Source organism: Convolutriloba macropyga, chromosome 9 (assembly GCF_964194025.1).
Source record: "Convolutriloba macropyga chromosome 9, txConMacr16.3, whole genome shotgun sequence".
Classification (NCBI taxonomy): Eukaryota; Metazoa; Xenacoelomorpha; order Acoela; family Convolutidae; genus Convolutriloba; species Convolutriloba macropyga.
In genome coordinates, this window is record NC_134476.1 from 14,573,493 (window position 1) to 14,591,619 (window position 18,127).

General features: G+C 36.6%; 1 protein-coding gene across 1 annotated transcript in view; it reads left to right on the forward strand.

The window, feature by feature from the left end:
• Positions 1–639: 639 nt before the first annotated feature.
• The window catches only part of LOC142346063 (uncharacterized), a 42,786-nt gene continuing 25,298 nt past the window's right edge, over positions 640–18,127 (forward strand). Inside the window, exon 1 of the mRNA XM_075398556.1 lies at positions 640–723. The gene's annotated coding sequence lies outside the window, so the exon portion shown is untranslated. The remainder of the gene's footprint in view (positions 724–18,127) is intronic.

An 18,127-nucleotide genomic window follows, 5' to 3' on the forward strand; every position in this document is an offset into this window, starting at 1 on the left:
CTCTCATTTCCAGGGAACATGGCAACAAGAATTTTTTTGAAGGCTGAAAAAAAAACTTGTTTTCCATAATTTTTTTGTTGCAGACAATTAGGAAAAATCTATTGGCAATGTGTCAAGACGAACAAATCAATCTTTTCTGTACTGCAAATCAGTCTTCGCTGCTCTAAACTAAGCTTGAATGAGAGTACCTAAATCAATTTTCGTTGAAAATATTCCAGATCAGTTCAAAATCCATAGATTTGAGGTTAAAAGTTGCACTTGGCTGAACTTTCGTTTTGACCACATTCACCGCCTTTCTGACTTCCTGTATACTTTCAGCGCCTTTTTTCTAAGTGGTGATTGAGTTGTCAAAATTTACAAAAAATGTATTTGTGTTTCAAGTTTTATAAGAGATGTCAAGCTCATGCATGTCTTAAGGTGTCTCAAGTTTCTGTTCACTGGGGATAATATGAAATTTCACCGCCAAGTTACGAATAGTTTTCATTTTTCACTGCATACACCGATTTAACTACCCAGGTTACAAATTTATGAAGGACGGCGATACCTCATCCCGGGTTTTGGGAGGTTCCGGGATTCAAATTATGGATAGCAAACTTCAAATAAAATCGATTATAATTGTATTTCAGTAGTGTATTCTGATATAGAGGGTTCTGATTGGGAATCATTACAGTTTGTGCTTCCTAACAACTACCACAATCTCAATTCAAACTGCTCTCAAATAAGGTTAGCACACCAAACTGGCTAATTTCCCACCCTAGTCCAGATCTAGACTTATGATAAGACCCAAAAAGTCTAGTGGGGGGGGGGGGGGGGTCAATATTGCCCGGGTCGAGAAAAAAATGCAAAAATATGTAAGATAAGCGGTGAAAAGTTAGGTTAGTTTTTTCACCGCAAATTTCGTACGTAATTTAGCGGTGAAATGCGGTGAATGCGGTGAAATTATGTAAGTTCACCGCTAGACTAAGCGGTGATCTTACACAAATTCACCACAATTCACCGCTAAAATATGTAATTTCACCGCCCTTACAAGGGTCCGAACCTCTCACCTCCTGCATGCCATCCACTTCTTCTTCCACTGCGCCATCTCTCACTAAATTCTATTATTTTTTGTTTGAATATAAATCGAATTCACTCTACTTTCTGCAAAACATGCGCGGTGAATTTTTGTAAGATTTGCAAGTTTTAGCGGTGAAATTATATATTTTAGCGGTGAAATGTGGTGAATTTTTGTAAGTTCACCGCTTACTCTAGTTGTGAAATTACATAAATTCACCGCTTAGATAAAAGTGTCAAAAAGATGAAAGATTAAGGGGTAGTTTTAGTGGGAACCCGGGTCGAGAAAAAAATGCAAAAATATGTAAGATAAGCGGTGAAAAGTTAGTTTTTTCACCGCAAATTTCGTACGTAATTTAGCGGTGAAATGCGGTGAATGCGGTGAAATTATGTAAGTTCACCGCTAGACTAAGCGGCGATCTTACACAAATTCACCACAATTCACCGCTAAAATATGTAATTTCACCGCCCTTACAAGGGTCCGAACCTCTCACCTCCTGCATGCCATCCACTTCTTCTTCCACTGCGCCATCTCTCACTAAATTTTATTATTTTTTGTTTGAATATAAATCGAATTCACTCTACTTTCTGCAAAACATGCGTGGTGAATTTTTGTAAGATTTGCAAGTTTTAGCGGTGAAATTACATATTTTAGCGGTGAAATGTGGTGAATTTTTGTAAGTTCACCGCTTACTCTAGTGGTGAAATTACATAAATTCACCGCTTAGATAAAAGTGTCAAAAAGATGAAAGATTAAGGGGTAGTTTTAGTGGGAAGGCAAATCTAACAATTCCTCCCACACTCACCATTAATTTTACCGTATTCTTTGCTGATCTCAAACGTCTGTAACAATTTTTTCTAAGCGGTGAATTTATGTAAGTTCACCACTAAGTTGAGCGGTGAATTTTTGCAATTTCACCGCATTCACCGCTTATCTTACATAATTTAGAACTTTATTTTCGAAGCGGTGAATTTATGTAATTGCACCGCTAAATTCAGCGGTGAAATTATGTAATTTCAGCGCTACCAGGCGATAAAGTTTTTTTTCACCGCATTTACCGCCTGATTTATGTAATTTCACCGCATTCACCGCTTATCTTATCAAAATTTCCGCATTAACCGCTTATCTTACTTAATTTTGCGTTGAATGGCGGTGACACCTCGACCCGGGAAGGCAAATCTAACAATTCCTCCCACACTCACCATTAATTTTACCGTATTCTTTGCTGATCTCAAACGTCTGTAACAATTTTTTCTAAGCGGTGAATTTATGTAAGTTCACCACTAAGTTGAGCGGTGAATTTTTGCACTTTCACCGCATTCACCGCTTATCTTACATAATTTAGAACTTTATTTTCGAAGCGGTGAATTTATGTAATTGCACCGCTAAATTCAGCGGTGAAATTATGTAATTTCAGCGCTACCAGGCGATAAAGTTTTTTTCACCGCATTTACAGCCTGATTTATGTAATTTCACCGCATTCACCGCTTATCTTATCAAAATTTCCGCATTAACCGCTTATCTTACCTAATTTTGCGTTGAATGGCGGTGACACCTCGACCCGGGTGACCAAAATTACACAGTCGAGCATGGTCTTTTCATAGGTCGAGGAATAGACTAGGGCAGTCAAAATCGCAAGATCTTGCAATATGACCACCCAATCTCACCGCCTTCGAGCGATTATTACAATGAGTAAATCCTAGCCCGATGATAATTAAGGTCATTAAGAGGCAATCAAAAGCCATTTTGTTAAGTAAATTCAAAAAGCTGTGAATGTGACAATTTGACACTGGTAGCGTTACATGGTAAAAACATAATACCCGGGATGACCCTTCTTAGATACCATATCAAAGACCAAATATGGTTCCATCCAAGTCTAAGCAAAATTTCTTGCATGATCTTGCTATGGTTTCTAAGAAGCCATATATGATCTTTGGTATGATTTTCAAGATTTTACATGAAATTGGTAATTTAGGCAGAGCAACACGTTTTCGATGGTTTTCCCACCGATGGAACATTTTATGGTCTTGGATATGGTATCCAGGAAGTCATAATGGTCTTAGATATGGAACTTAAGACACCATATATGATCTTGGATATGGTTTCTTAGATTCGGCAAAACATTTCAAAACTGCAACCAAATGAATGCCTTTCACGACATTTCCGCAAATGGTAAGTGGTATGATCTTGGATATGGTATCTAAGAAATCATTATGGTCTTGGATATGGTATCTAAGACACCATATATGATCTTGGATATGGTTTCTAAGATTCGGCGAAACATTTTAAAACTGCAACCAAATGAATGCCGTTCACGACATTTCCGCAAATGGTAAGTTGTATGATCTTGGATATGGTATCTAAGAAATCATTATGGTCTTGGATATGCTATCTAAGAAACCATATATGATCTTGGATATGGTTTCTAAGAATCGGCAAAATATTTTGAAACTACAACCAAATGAAGGCTTTTCAATCCATTTTAACAAACGTTGAATTGTATGGTCTTGGATATGGTTTCTACGAAAACTCTATGGTCTTTGATATGTTATCTAAGACATCATATAAAAGTGTCATAACGAAAAAACCCGATCTTGATTTTTTCGAAAAAATGTTCTTCAACAACGCGACTTTTGTAGAAACCAAAAGCTGAAAAAACAAGTACAAGGAGATCATTTATTTTCATATTGAAAAACTGTATTCCTCATTTTGACTTTCAAAAAAACCGAAGCAAAATTTACAAATTTTCAATGTTCAAGTTTTGTGTAAAATCAAAGCGGCAAGGTTTTTTTGTTGGAGGCGGCAATACATTTTCTTTCATGCTTTCCTCAAACTCCGCAGGCTTTGTGGGTCCCATCTTTTCAACTTTAAGACCATTTTTTGGGTTTTTCTTTACTTCTTCACAAGTTTCAGCGCAATCGGTCGGATTGGCAAAATTTGCCCAACCATGCATCGCCTCAGATCCTTTGCGCAGCCCCAAAAAGGACACATTTTGATATAAAGGGTACAAAGACTTCATTTCAGCTTTCGCTAGACTCAGGGATCCCTTAGTGGTCGGCAGAAATCCGGAAAATCGGAAAGATGTGGGAACATGGTATAAGTTCCTGATCTTCTTTGTCTTCTTTGCGAGTTTTCTTGGAGGGTTGACTTCATTCTCTTTATTTGACACATGAAACACAAAAACAACATTTAACAAACAAATAGCAAGATCGCAAACCAATTGCAAGTAGATTGGTTTGCCAAAATTTAGAAGAAAATTTCGTATTTCAATTAGAAAAATTGATTTTTTCGCTTATATTTTTGAAAATAGTAAAGATCTATAAGGCCTAGGAGCTGCTTGAAAAGGTCCAAATTCATATAGCAGACTACCAGTAGAACTTAAGTTGTAAGGCAAAAAGAATGCTCCGCCTGACATTCCAAGAAAAAAGTTCGTTTTTCAACTGCAATTATCCAAATTTTCTCTCAATTTTTTTTAAATGGAAAAATTTCTTTATAAATTGTTGCTGAAAACCCAAAAAAGATTTTTCTGTTTTCGGGCTTATGAATTAGGCTGACAGTGCTAGCGAAAAAAACTTTTGCCATGAAGCATCTTGTAATTGGCTAAACTTCAAAACCTTTTTGAAAACGCTTAGGCCTTTTTTTGTTAAGTTCGGTCCTCACTTCTCGTTCAAAAAGCTACTTGAAGTTGTGGGGCTAGCAACCCTGAATTTCTAGGCTGAATAAAAGAAAAAGGCTCGCAACAGTTTTTTCTTGGCGTAACTTTTGAAAATTTTGACTGACTTTAGCTTTTTCTCGTTTTCTAGAAAGGAGCATTCTTTAATTGAACAAATTTCATTATATTTTGTTTTTAAAATATAAATAGGGTTTTTTTTTTCTTTAGAGCTCCTGAATTGAGCTCACACTGCTAGCCAAGCGAATCTTCTGGCATGAAACATCTTGTCAGTGGCTTAAACTTGAAAACAATTTTCCAAACGTTTAAAGTTTTAAACAATTTTCCAAACGTTTAAAAAAAGGTGCTTTTTTGGGGTTAGGTGCATTTTTGGTCAATAGGTTCTAAAAGAAGCATTTTTTGGACAAAATTCTTAGTAATTTGTCGCTAAAAACCTGAATAGGACTTTTCTTCTGTTTATAGCTCCTGAATTGAGTTTACAGTGCTAACCAAGCAATTTTTTGGCATTAAGGTTCTTGAAAGTGACTGGACCTGAAAACAATTTTCAAAGCGCTTAAAGCTTTTTTCGTTAAGTTTGGTTCACCCTTTTCCTTCAAAAATTTATTTGAAGTCAGTGGGCTTGTAACCCTACTTTTCCAGGTTAGATACGAGTAGATTGCACGCATCCATTTTTCATCTCGGGTTTTTTCATTGATGTTACTTTTTTTGTTTTCTCGATAGAAACAATCTTTATTTGGACAAAACTTTTAGTATTTTGTTGCTTAAACACTAAAGAGGATTTTACTTTTGTTTGAGGCTCCTAAAATGAGCTAACAGTGCTAGCCAAGCAACTTTTTTTACCATGAAATTCCTTGTAATTGGTTGAACGTGAAAACATTCTTCAAAACGCTTGATGCTTGTTTCAGCAACTTTGGTTCGCCTTTTTTGCTCAATAACTCATTGGAAACCGATGGGAAAAATTGCTTGGCTGAAAACAAGTACAATGCGTGAATCAAACTTTCATTGCAGGTGTTTTTGAAATCATTTTTCAAATCGGAAATCTTTTTTTTTTCTAGAAAATTTGGTTCGCCCCTTTTCGTTCAAAAAATTATTTGGAATCAGTGGGCTTGTAACCCTAAATTTCTAGGCTGGTTACAAGTAAATTGCATATATCAAATTGTCCTCGCAGGTATCTTTGAAAATTTTGCTTGATTTTAGATTTTTCGTTCTCACGAAAGAATAATTCATTATTAGGACAAAATTGTTAATATTTTGATGCCCAAAACCTGAGGAGGATTTCCATTCTGTTAAGGACGCAAATATTGAGCGTACAGTGCTAGCCAAACAAACATATAAACATTTAGTTTCTTCAATCAACGACTCGACTTCAAAACGAAACAAAAATTGTCTATAATGAAAATGAATTACAATTTTTCTTCATAGCAGAGCATACTTCAACAGCAAACTGTTAATCTTAGAACAAAAAGTTCTAGCGCAAATATGTGTCTTATACAAAGTAAAATGATTACATTATGGAAATTACAACACCAATAAAAAACAAATAAAGTTAATCGTGCTCAAGCATTTGAAGAAGGGGTACGAGATAGAGTTCATGCGAAACCTTTATGAGTAGACATTTCGAAACAATCATTTCCACAGAAATAGTTTCATGTTTTTTTAATTTTTCAACCTTTATATAGGAGTAAACGTCAAAATTAGATGCCGAGTTGCATTTTTATGAGTCTGTTACTCTGAACATTTCCACGGATACATTTTCGATGCCACCTACAGTAAAGAAAATGCTCGCTTGTCCGTATCGGATATTTGAACCATCAGAATAAGCCAGATAACTATTCTTGGAAGATAAATGAGCCTTAGAATCAAGCCAAAGCAAATTATGGTATTAATTGCTATAAAAAACTTTGCCCGGTGACAGCAAAGATTCTGGGATTCCACTTGTTACAACTTTCCTGCGGAACCTCTTTGTATTGCGTAGCGAAAGGCAAAACTCCTGCAGATTATCTTTGACAACTTCAACCTTCAGTGACTGCTTATTCCTAAGGTAACGCTCTACTAACAAAGAGAGATGATTTACTGTGCCTGTGAACTTCGACTGCAACAAATAGTTTGCGGATTCAAACATCGTTGCTGACATTGACCAAATGGGGCCGTAGAATTTGAGCTGCCAGGGCAAATGAATCAAGGAATGTACATTAGCAGAGAAAACCTCCTCGCCAAATTGGTCTTTTGTCTTGTTAAGAAATAAGCTCACAAGTCTTTTCGCATCTTCAGCGTAGTCGGTCGAAATCATCATTAGGCGAACTGAGTAACTGAGCAACATGAACCTCTCGTAAAGTTGTTCGTTAACTGCAAAACTGAATAGAACAGGTCCAATATATAGCAGCCAAGCTCTTATTTCGTTTGCTTTGAAGAATTCTAGGTCTTTCAAAGTCCTCACTTTTCTCTTGAAGTCATTAGGGAGCTGGAAAAAAAATAACTTCAATGCTCTAGTTAGAAAAAACACTAGTTAGAAAAAAGATCGTACCTCTAAGTTTGCCACCAAGCTATTGATATTCTCCATGTCTTTGTTTACTGTTTTCGCGACTATGACTTGCAGCACAACTTTTCCAACGCCCAAAAACACCTGATGCATTACGTCAACTGGTGCAGTCAAAGGCAGATTGTCAATCAAATCGAAGAGCTTACTGCGGCCCTTCACTCCCATAAGCGATTTCAAGCCCAATTCTTCTATTTTTTCGAGACACTTTTTATGAACTTTGGATGTTCGCATTGCAGTTGTCATTTCGAGAGGAAAATAACGAATATTATCAGCTACTTTTGTTTCGATGAGACAAAGGGTGCAAGCGTACCTTGCCAAATGATGGTGCATGTTGAGCAAGGAGGCAGTAGCTGGAATGTCGGCGACCAAGAGAATAACTTTAAAGACTACCGAGTACTTGAGATTTCCATGAGACACAACAACGGAGGATTCGCGAATCTGCTGCTCAATTTCCTAAATAATTTAATACACAGAATAAATTGTGGATTCAAACCAAATAAAGTACTGAAGAAAATACCTGGAACACCTCATCCCAGTTGGGTTTATTGCTGCCCATCCAAAGGGAGGCCAAAACAATATTTTCAAAAGCAGAACGCCTGAGGGGCGGTAAGTTAGCAATTGCAAACCACACCGGCCAAATAGATTTGTTCGCCGATTTCATGATTCGCACACCATCTGAATTGAGTATCAGGAAAATATTCAACATTCTCTTTTCCGCATCAATTGCATTTGGAATTATGAGGTCACGCTTCTTATTTCGAATAGAGGCATACTTAATAATTGTCTGAACGTTTTTCTGCACAATAGAACCAAGTTCAGCTACAAAATTCAATTTGTATCTTTCCCCATTTTCGCAAACCTGTACAATACCAGAAAGCTCTTTTTTCGACAGATGAAACTCTTTCTTCAATGTTCTAAAACTGGGTAGATCGTTGCGTCCGCTCACAATTTTGAGAAACTTTATCCAATGAGCTGCTTCAGCGTCTGAAGTTCCATGTTGAGCAGCTATAGCATTAATACAAATTTGAAAGTTTGTCGATGACGCTCCACTTTCCGATACTTCGAGAACAGTGTCATCGCTGTCTGATTCATTTTTTTCTGCGGCAGCAATTGGAACCTCCGGGACTTCAGTTATGACCAAAGGCAAAACATTTGAATGCTGTGGTGAAGAAAAAAGGTTTTGAAATGGTACTGGTGACAGAATTGAGGAAGTGGTCTGATTTTCGTTTTGCTCTTGCGTTTCTGGGGAAACGGTTTCACAATTTTCCGCCAAAACTTCTTCTCCATAATTGGTTTCATCATCCAAATCAGATTCTTCTGTATCATATTGCCTCAATTCAATATCTATTTTGGCTCTTTTTCTTTCCGTGGTTTTGACAAATAAGCGATGTCGTTTCTGGGAAAACCTTTTCAATTGATTTGAATTTGTTCTTGGCATCAGGTTTAGATTTTTTCTGTTATCAACGGTGCAATCTCTTTCCGACAATTCATGTAAGGCTGTGAAGGGACAGAGGCATTCAGAGTTGTTGTCTCCAAAAAATGAGTCACCATAAAAAACGGTGACTTCATGTCCCGGCATAATATCTCGTATTACAGCAAGATTGACAAAGTGTTGTCCTTTCCACTCGCTTATTTGATAATCACAGTTCGGCCTGCACGAATGATTTGCAAACCTCACAGCTCCAACCATTATTCTGGAGTGACTACAAGCGAATGTCGGCTTAAATACAGAGACAGCTTTGATCGATGATTCGTCACAGTCTTTAATTTTCTCCAGGACAGACCATAGCTTAGGTAGAAACTTCTTCTTCTTAGGGACTCTTAATATTTCATCACCCTCATAGAAAAGCCCGTAGCCACCAAAAATGTCGGGTTTGATCGCATATTTGGCTTCTTTGGCTTCAGCGTAGCTCAACCTCAGCAGCTGGTCATACTTTTTGAATAAAGGATTACAATCCAGCAGGAATTTATACTCTTCGTCGGATGTCTTCTCAACCATTGACTCAACCTGCACAGCGCCATCGTTTATCAGTTCAACTGTCACGTGAGCGTCACATTGCGCGAGAACCAGTGCCTTCTGTTTACTATTCATTCAGTCTAAAAAGAGTTGTGGTTTGAAAACTTTGATTTAAATTGTATGACTACGTTTCAGAGTAGCGAATTTGAGACGAAAAAAAAACAAAACCTTTATTTATTGTCAACAAAATTTTTAAATATGAGCTCAAAGCATCAACAAGACACGTGAGAAGAATAAAAAAAACTATGAATGAATACGTGCATCACTTTTTTAGACCGCTAATGTACTAGATTATGATTAGATCAAAATGACAAAGGAGTTGAAAACTTGGCAACAATCACAGAAAATGCATAGAGCAGTAAATGAATTTTAATCAATCTTGTCTTCTCATGGTTCAATTCTGAGCACCTTGTGCCACCAGACGTTTCGTAGTTTTCTTCTTGATGTCCAATCCCATCTGGTTGGCAGAGTTCTTGGCTTCTCGATAGGCAAGATCTGCCTGTTTAGGATACTTTCTCCCGATAACCTCTGAAACATGATGAAAATTTTTGAAGCTTTCAAAACTATTTTAGCAACCCGCATATCATCTTTCTATCCTAAGAAAACAAACTCTTTTTTGAAGGTTTAAATACTATAAGATACTGCTAATTTTTTAACATTTAAAGGATGAAAAGCTGTGAAATCTAGTCAAACCTTCAAAAGCCTTCTCCAGATGCAGCTCAACTCTAATCCGAACATCGCTTACTTTTCGTCCCTGGCCGATCATCTGGCCTATAAGGACACAATCTTCCCCTTCACCAAAAACTTTTTTTGCCAACTCCCTGCCAAATTTTGAAGGTTCGGGACCAGCCTGCAAAGTCATCAAGTTTAAACCGTTAACGATGACTTCTGGGAATAGAGACGAATTATCAACGGTAAGGACTTCTCCCAGAATAAGATATCGGACAGAGCTTAGAAACTCGATATTGGATGCTTTCTCCTTTCGGCGGATCTCTTTTAGACAAGCTCTGTGCTTCACCAATATCTCATCAAGGTTTGCATTGAAGGAGTCAATCAGTTTGTTTCCTTTGGGAACAGCTGTTTCTTGGTAGTCCAAGCCACTAGGCGTGACAGTACTGCTCTGCGCAACTGTTCTCACTGACAAGTTGATGGCTTCCTCCTCACTGTCAGATTGAAGACGAACTCTTTTGAAAGCAAGCGATTTCCTACAAGTTGAACATTTTCTAGGAACTGCGTTATCAAACAACTCGTCATCAGATGAATCAATTGGTCTGCATTGAGACATGGCTCTGAAAACAGCCAACAATTACCCAAGAAAATCAAAATAGGACAACAGTATTGAACAATCTTTTTCAGTGTCTCATTAAAAACAATCCCGAAGTTTATAAGAAAGTTGAGATTAAATTAACCAGAAAAGATTAAACATCAAAAAATACAATATATGACTGAAAACCAAAACAAACAGTAACTGGAAAACTTTCTGAATAAATAGGGAACATAAAATGGGCAGTTTATATATGAAGACAAGATCTGTAACAAGAAAGCAACATGAGCGCCAAATGTATAAATGTATAACAAGCACAGCAGCAATGATGGTATGTATTGTATTACAGGTGGAAAAAAAGAAGCTGAGACATCAAAAACTTTGCTCAAGTCAACTCTGGACATTTTCATTGCTCACAATCAGATGAGGGTACTTTGCTCTCATCTCAGACCCGTACTGGTTTGCACCACTTATTGCTTTTGCCGAAGTTTCATCCACATCATTTGAAAAGTTTCTTGCGATACACTTACTGAATTTACTCTCAAGCTCAGGGTCACACGGACTTCGCGCACCGCTTTTTGAAAAACGTGCTCCAATCCTATGGTTTATCAAATGGCATTTCTCGTTCGCCCCAAAAGCAGCGGCCGCAACAGCTCTTCCAAATTTTGAGGGACCTCCATCCGGTCGGATTGTCATCAAGTCCACACTTCCTACCCAGATTGAGTCTCCTTCAACTCGTTCAGGAATAGGCTCAGAAGTTCTACCACAAGTTCCAGCATCAGTCTTAGATTGTTTCAGAAGCGCAGTAATTTTTGACCGAAGCAACTGATTCTCTTTCGAAGTCTTCCTTGAATGTTCAATTTGAGCCTCTAAGACAGATTGAAACTTCTCAGTCATTGCTTTAGCGATCTCATTCACTACTTCCTTCGAAACCAATTTCGCCTAAATAAATGCAACACTTGCTGCTATATGAAAAAAGAACTTTGAATGCCTAAAACATTTACAGGCGTAGCATAAGTCTCCTTTGATAACTTGATTATTCTGCTTTATTTAGTCTAATTTTAATTTAAATTTTTCTAACTGTTTCTATTGGCGTCGAAGTTGTGGCGGACGCTGCACCAAGCAACACAGATGGCTCTTCTTCAGTTTCCTTCGATATATTTTCAACAAACCGAAGAACCTTAGCAGAATTGTTTGCAGATGTTTGGCCAAGTTTCCTTTTTCGCTCCTTCTTCAAGTTTCTTTTCCTGGCACCATCATCATTTTCAGCGTCGGTTTCGTTTCCGCAATGTGGTACGTCTTGTGAGTCACTGTAAAAAATATTTGTTCAGACAAAACTGTTTGATGAGAGCAGCGGTGCCAAAATAATCAACAAAGTTTTGTTGAATTTTATTGAAGCTAATTTTATGCAACCAAAAACAGAAACTAACGGCAAATAGCTGACATCAGTCAACGTGTGGTCTGCGTCAGCCAATTTGCTTGCCACTACTCTTTCAGCTTCAGTCACTTCCGATTTCCTCACCGACAAGTCAGGGAACACTTGAGAGGTCCTCCATTGTATGCCAGATGAACCTTATCGCCCTGTTTGAGATTCATTTTCATGGCAGTGGTATAACCGTCTGGCCAACGACAACTATTGTACGGCACGGGGAAGGGATAGGCGTCACCTTTGTGGTAGAACACCCATTCTAGACCTTGAGCTTCTTTTTCAAGTTTCTCGTCATTTTGTGAATTGATGAACAGTTGAGGGTTTACTCCCTTGTTAGAACGCTCAGTTCTTCTTAGTAAGCTTTGTGAGGTCATTTCAACTGAAATCAAAATCAAGATTACAATTTTCGTTAACTAGAGAAACTATAAATTTGTAATCTCTGGTAACTGTTAAATTAAGCAAGCAGGAAAGAAAAGAAGCAAGAAATTCAAAATATGCCCGTTTTGATAGATTTTGTTGGAATGTAGCTATCATTCAGACTCAATATCTGCCAAATCTAAAATAACGACTGCCAAAGAGTTTCTAACACATCTAGGGGCGCAACAGCTTTCACCGATTCTTCTCAGTTTTGACTTGGTTTCCCCCGCTATGACACATTTTCTGTAATAAACAAAATAATAGCACCAAGACTATATACATCGGAACAGTAATTAGTTTTGCAGTTTTTTTCATTGCGTAATTCATATTCAATTTGTTGATAGCGCTTGTTATATTCTTCTTTTTCAACAGGATCCAAAGATTAGGTAACGGGGTGCTTGATCAAAGTAGCTTTGCCAAAATCAATTATCTTGGATGTCTCTTTTGATACCATAACATTACTTGTGTGCAGATCTAGGTGAAGAATCTCTCTCGAGTGCAAGAAGGACAACGCGTTTGAAACATCGATCAACCTCTTGACCCAGTCGTTTTCAAGTTCTTGCTGTGCGTACTGCTTTATAGACTGACCAAAGAAACGTTCGAGAACAAGACCACACGGTTTTTCGGAAAAGCCATATAGGAAAGTGAAATACTTTTGCCTCCAATCGGGGGGATCATCAAAAACAGCCTTCAGTATTCTTCCCTCTAGAATTAAATCTTCATAAGCACTTCGCTTGGCCTTCTTTATAACGCACTGAATTTTATTACTGTAGCCAAAGCTACATGCAAACACATCGCCGAACGATCCAGGTCCAAGACGCCGGTCCTCGCGAACTTTGAAAAATTGAACACTAAATGAAGAAGTGACTGGCAAACTCTTGATTGTGTTTTTTCTCTGAGCTCTCCCATCGTGGTTCTCTTTTCTTTCACTTAAAGCTCGTGGACAGAACCGTTGTTGTGGTCTACTGTGACTGAGAATGCTCTAAAAAATTAATCCACAATAAACACCAAAAGCAAAAGTATTTTTTTCCAATTTATCTATAGCCATCGAAAGACTAAAAATCCTATCTTTAGAAAACGTTCGACGGCAATCTAGTTCATCTCAATTTAGGCACTCCAATAATTTTTGCACTCCAAAGTCTAGGGACAAAGTTACTAACGCGACTTGGTATACTCTTTTTCTTTGTAGCAAGTGACAGCTCCAGTTTCTTTGCAACAAGTTCTTCCTTGACAACATCCAACTCGCTCAATAGTGCACGTTGTTGCTTTATGAGAAACCCCCTTTGCGCTTCTTGATATTTCTTTTTTCTTTTTGCTAGACTAGTAGCGCTCCTCTTACCGCGTTTCTTTGCTTTAGGGCATAAAGCTGGTTCTTTGTTTTCACTATCACTCATTCTCTTAAATAAATGGAAGTCATATTTCATTCGCATTCAGCACTTAATTGAACAAAAAACCCAGAATTAAGCTGAACTTAAAGATTATATATCCAGAAAATTTATCTGGACCATAATATTTTATTTTGACAATTTAATTAGCGGAAAATTCCAGTTGAAAAACGAACTCTTTTTATTATGACCTATTGAAAGCAATTGTTGTTCTAAATTGAAACTAAGCTTGTCTGCTCGGACACTAAAAGCAGTTTTCCAGACGCACAGGTCATCTTACGAAAAACCGCGATCAGTATCTTCACAGACAGGCTTAGACCTTTGCATTCTAGAGCTTATACCGAAAATTGAATCTTAAGAATATTAACTTTTCTTACAAAATTCTTATTCTAATCAAATCTATTACAGATTCAATATTCGGGAGCATTTATTTTGTTTTAAGATTTTGATAAGAGTTAAGATGTTAATATTAAACAACTTTGCGGCCCAATAAAGTTTCACTATTTGAAAGAATGAGAAGCAAAAAATTGCATATTTCCAGTTGAAATTCTAACTTTTTTCTAGGAATGTTAGGAACACTATTTTTTTGCATTACAACCTAAATACTACTGGTAGTCTGGCATATCGATTTGGCTCACTTTAACCAACTCCTCAGCCCGAAAAAAAAATTACTTACTGTGAAAATATAAGCGGAAAAGTGGATAATTCCAGTTGAAAAACTAAGTTTTTTATTAGGACTTATTGAAAGCAATTGCTGTTGTATAGTTGAAACTAAGCTTGTTTGCTCGGACACTAAAAGCAGTTTTCCAGACGCACAGGTCATCTTACGAAAAACCGCCATCAGTATCGTCACAGACAAGTGAAAAGACAATTTTTAGCGTCTCCTATGGAACATTGAAACTTAAGAAATCGAACTTTTCTTCAAAGCTCTGATTCAGAGCAATTTTTTGCCAATTGATTATTGGATGAACTAGTGTGATTTCTTTTTCCAAAAACCGACAGAAAACTATTCATGTAGCCCCTGAGACCTTTGAATTCTACAGCTTCTACGGAAAATTGCATCTTATGAATTGCAACTTTTCTTCCAAAATTCTTATTCTGATCAAATCTATTACAGATTCAATTTTGGGGAGCGTTTAATTTGTATTAAGAATTAGATACTACTGGTAGTACGGCATATCACTTTGGTTAATATTAAACAACTCCGTGACCCAATAAAGTTTCACTGATTTTGAAAAAATGACAAGCGAAAAATTGCATATTTCCAGTTGAAATTCTAACTTTTTTCTAGGAATATTAGGAAGACTATTTTTTTGCATTACAACCAAAATACTACTGGTAGTCTGGCATATCAATTTGGCTCACTTTAAACAACTCCTTAGCCCAAAAAAATTTTACTTTGAAAATATAAGCGGAAAAGTGGATAATTCCAGTTGAAAAACTAGCTTTTTTATTAAGACCTATTGAAAGCAATTGTTGTTGTATAGTTGAATCTAAGCTTGTTTGCTCGGATACTAAAAGCAGTTTTCCAAACGCACAGGTCGTCTTCCGAAAAACCGCCGTCAGTATCGTCACAGACAAGTGAAAAGTCAATTTTTAGCGTCTCCTATGGAACATTGCAACTTAAGAAATCCAACTTTTCTTCAAAACTCTCATTCAGAACAATTTTTGCCAATTGATTATTGGTTGAAATAGTGTGATTGCTTTTTCCAAAAGCCGACAAAAAACTATTCATGTAGCCCCTGAGACCTTTGCATTCTAGAGCTTATACGGAAAATTGCATCTAAAGAATTGCAACTTTTCTTCCAAAACTCTTATTCTGATCAAATCTATTACAGATTCAATTTTGGGGAGCATTTAATTTGTATTAAGAATTAGATACTACTGGTAGTGCGGCATATCACTTTGGTTAATATTAAACAACTCCGTGACCCAATAAAGTTTCACTGATTTTGAAAAAATGAGAAGCAAAAAATTGCATATTTCCAGTTGAAATTCTAACTTTTTTCTAGGAATGTCAGGCAGAATAGTTTTTTGGATTAAGACCTAAATACTACTGGTAGTCTGGCATCTCAATTTGTTTCACTTTAAACAACTCCTTGGCCCAAAAAAATTTCACTTATTTTGAAATTATAAGCGGAAAATGTATAATTCCAGTTGAAAAACGAACTCTTTTATGAAGACCTGTTGAAAGCAATTGTTGTTGTATAGTTGAAACTAAGCTTGTTTGCTCGGACACTAAAAGCAGTTTTCCAGACGCACAGGTCATCTTACGAAAAACCGCGATCAGTATCTTCACAGACAAGCGAAATTCCTATAATTTTGAAAATAGAATACGCGAATAAGTCGATATTTCCGATTGAAATACCAACTTTTTTTCTAGGAACGTTAGGCGGACCAATCTTTTTGCATTACAACCTAAATACTACTGGTAGTCTGGGATATCAATTTGGTTCACTTTGAACAACTCCTTGACCCAATGAAAAAGACCTATTTTTAAAATTCGTTATTTGCGAAATTCGCAAATTTCCGTATGAAAACCCAACTTTTTTTCTAGGCAAGCTATAGCAAAAAATCATTTTGTTTCAGACTCTATATATACAGGGGATACTCCATACCAAGACTTGTTCGATTTGGACAACTCCTTGACCCGACGAAAAAGACCTATTTTTAAAATTCAATAATTACAATTTAAACGAAATAATTGCAACTTTCCGTATCAAAAACTAACTTTTTTCTAGGAACGTTAGGCGGACCAATCTTTTTGCACTACAACCTAAATACAACTGGTAGTCTGGGATATCAATTTGGTTCACTTTGAACAACTCCTTGACCCAATGAAAAAGACCTATTTTTAAAATTCGTTATTTGCGAAATTCGCAAATTTCCGTATGAAAACCTAACTTTTTTTCTAGGCAAGCTATAGCAAAAAATCATTTTGTTTCAGACTCTATATATACAGGGGATACTCCATACCAAGACTGGTTCGATTTGGACAACTCCTAGACCCGAAGAAATAGACCTATTTTTAAAATTCAATAATTGCAATTTAAACGAAATAATTGCAACTTTCCGTATCAAAAACTAACTTTTTTCTAGGAACGTTAGGCGGACCAATCTTTTTACATAACAACCTACATACTACTGGTAGTCTGGGATATCAATTTGGTTTACTTTGAGCAACTCCTTGACCCAATGAAAAAGACCTATTTTTAAAATTCGTTATTTGCGAAATTCGCAAATTTCCGTACGAAAACCCAACTTTTTTTCTAGGCAAGCTATAGCAAAAAATCATTTTGTTTCAGACTCTATATATACAGGGGATACTCCATACTAAGACTGGTTCGATTTGGACAACTCCTAGACCCGACGAAATAGACCTATTTTTAAAATTCAATAATTACAATTTAAACGAAATAATTGCAACTTTCCGTATCAAAAACTAACTTTTTTCTAGGAACGTTAGGCGGACCAATCTTTTTGCACTACAACCTAAATACTACTGGTAGTCTGGGATATCAATTTGGTTCACTTTGAACAACTCCTTGACCCAATGAAAAAGACCTATTTTTAAAATTCGTTATTTGCGAAATTCGCAAATTTCCGTATGAAAACCTAACTTTTTTTCTAGGCAAGCTATAGCAAAAAATCATTTTGTTTCAGACTCTATATATACAGGGGATACTCCATACCAAGACTGGTTCGATTTGGACAACTCCTAGACCCGACGAAATAGACCTATTTTTAAAATTCAATAATTGCAATTTAAACGAAATAATTGCAACTTTCCGTATCAAAAACTAACTTTTTTCTAGGAACGTTAGGCGGACCAATCTTTTTACATAACAACCTAAATAGTACTGGCAGTCTGGGATATCAATTTGGTTTACTTTGAACAACTCCTTGATCCGATAAAAAAGACCTATTTTTAAAATTTTTTATTTGAAATAATAGCAAATTTCCGTATGAAAAACTAACTTTTTTTCTAGGAAAACTAGGCGGACCATTCTTTTTACATAACAACCTAAATAGTACTAGTAGTCTGGGATATCAATTTGGTTCACTTTGAACAACTCCTTGACCCGATAAAATTGCACTATTTTTTGAAAATAGAATACGGAATAAGCGAAAGAGTCGATATTTCCGATTGAAAAACGAACTTTTTTCTAGGAAAGTTGGGCGGACCATTCTTTTTGCTTTACAATCAAAATGTCACTGGTAGTCTGGGATATCAATTTGGTTCACTTTGAACAACTCCTTGACCCGATAAAATTTCACTATTTTTTGAAAATAGAATACGGAAAAAGCGAAGTCTATTTTTCCGATTGAAAAACGAACTTTTTTCCTAGGAA